We start from the raw sequence: 2,490 nt of genomic DNA on the forward strand, positions 1-2,490 counted from the left end.
TTCTTTGACTCACTGCGGCAGAAGCAAAAATAAAAGAAGAGAAAGTCGAGTGAACAGGTAAGATTCCGTGCAAATTTTATATAGGAACATAGGATATTATTGTTATTAATGTATGGTAGAAAGATTGAAAAAAAAGAATTAAAGTTGTCATCATTAGGTTGAACAGGAAGAAGGAAGAAAAGTTACTTTTTTGGAATTGGAATAACTGCTGGTATACGTAACTTTCATTTTGTGTACTTTTTGTAATGGGCAATTAATGTTATGTGATATGTAGGGGTAATGAATAAGATTTAGGATTTATACAGGGATGTAGGGCATAGGAATGTGAGTTTATTAGATTGTGGTTCTGTGAAGATTTTGTAATTTGGTGTATTTTTCTTATTATTATTATTATTATCATATTATGATTTAATTTTGGTATATTAAGATTGGAAATTTAATGTTAGGTGTACTTTATTATATGAATATCATCATATTTATGGTATTGGAGGGATTTAGACTTAACACTAGGCTTGAGACTTAGTAATTATAGATTTGGGATGAGTTTTTGGGTCTAAGCTAGACATATAGTAATATGGGTGTATACCAATTAGTACTTATGAATAATGCATTTTTGATAGATTTGGAATGTTCTGTTGCCTTGTGAAAAGGAAGAGGAAAATCTTGAGAATTTGTGGCACTGTTCGGCATTTGAGGTATGTTAAGACTTGAGGACTTCATTGAATGACGTTTTTCTAATTAAAGATTAAAAATTTAAATAGATAATGGGTAAGGGAGAAAGATGGGGGTGTCGTATCAATGGTGTGATGGGCATTGATACGAGTACCGGTGTTATAAAAGAAAGTTTATTACTATAGAATGAAGGATTGTAATTTGAGAATGCCAAAACATATGGGCATTAGCTGATGTATTATTGATTGATTTTTTGTGTGTGATTGTGCTTCTTATTTGAACCTGTATAATTGTGCCAGTTGAGGTGATTACATGTCATACTGATATTTGATTTATTGAGATGCATCATCACCCCCTATGTTGTCAAAATTATATTGTGCATATGCATTTACATGAGATTGACTATGAGTAAAGGTTTGACAGAAGGGAAATCGTTCGTGAGAGAGTATTTTATGGTTATAAGTTGGCCACGTGGAGATCGTCCGTGCTGGAGATGGTTGATTTTATGATAGTGTGTTGAGATCATCCACACAGATACGTCGAGATCGTTCATGTTGGTATATGGACCTCGCGAGTCCCCCATGTATCACAAACTCTCGAAGTATATTACGAGAAGTATTGTGTATATACGGTTGTGTTACTTGGTATTTGAGGCAATCATCTCATGGTGTTGCATTGCATCTCATTATCTTCTTCATTTTTACTTGATTATGTGTTAAATATTTTGTGACATTTGATTACCCCTATTTTGGTGAGACTTGATTGATAAGTATAATGTAGAATTATAAAATTTGAGAAAGAATTTTATATATACTCCCATTACTACTTCTTCGTTGTCGGTCAATGAGACATACAAGGTACACGTAGTTTCGTACTTATACTATACTTGTTGCACTCTTTTGTGGTGCAGATTTGATTCCGAATACAAGTGCATCTCGTGGAGATTTTTGAGTTTGATCTTTGGTTATCTTGGAGTTGTGGTGAGCTACTTGTTTGTTCCGCGGCCCACACCTCCCTCTATCTTTTATTTATTCTGTTATTTTAGTAATCAGACAGGGTTCTTTATTACGTCTAAACTAGTAATTTTAGTTTGATATTTGAATCCTATTTTAGAAGCTCTTGTACTTATGACACCAAATCTTAGGTGGTATTTTAGCTTTCCGCATTTCATACTTATGACAGATTTAGTATGTTGGACATTCCACTTATCGCATGTATCCTTACCTTATTTATTTTACTGAATTGATGAGAATGTTTGGATTGGCTTTCCTATCAGTTGGAAATATAGATGCCATCACGACTTGTAAATTTGGGTCATGACAATAACTTGCTAGGACTGGCAATTTGATTTCCTGATTGTTCATTTTCTTTTTGTGCAAGTTTATGTGTTTCGCAGCTCTTGGAGTTTGGACGGTTGACTTCGATTGTAACATTTCGAAAATCTCTAACTTAAGGCCCGAACCATTCTTCATATATTTTTTGGGTTGTACCAGATGATTCTTAATTGTGTATAGGTGGTAAGATCAATTCTTTATTGTGGGAAGATATTTGGAGATGAATAAGGTTATAAGAAACTTCTAAAGTAAAATTGAGTTGAAAGTTTCCTTATTGATTGTGTTTTGATTTAAGATTATATTTGGGTCAATTTCAAATAATCATATCTCTTAGAATATTAATAGCTACGTGACCCATAACCTATCAAATTAAAAGTGTATGAGTCTTTTTCCCAACGCCACCAAGTTTGCATTATTTGGAATTCGGATTAAAGAGTTATGATCATTTTACTAACATGATGCAGTGCAGTTACGTTTTGGCCAA

The sequence above is a fragment of the Solanum dulcamara genome, chromosome 7 (assembly GCF_947179165.1).
Source record: "Solanum dulcamara chromosome 7, daSolDulc1.2, whole genome shotgun sequence".
NCBI lineage: Eukaryota > Viridiplantae > Streptophyta > Magnoliopsida > Solanales > Solanaceae > Solanum > Solanum dulcamara.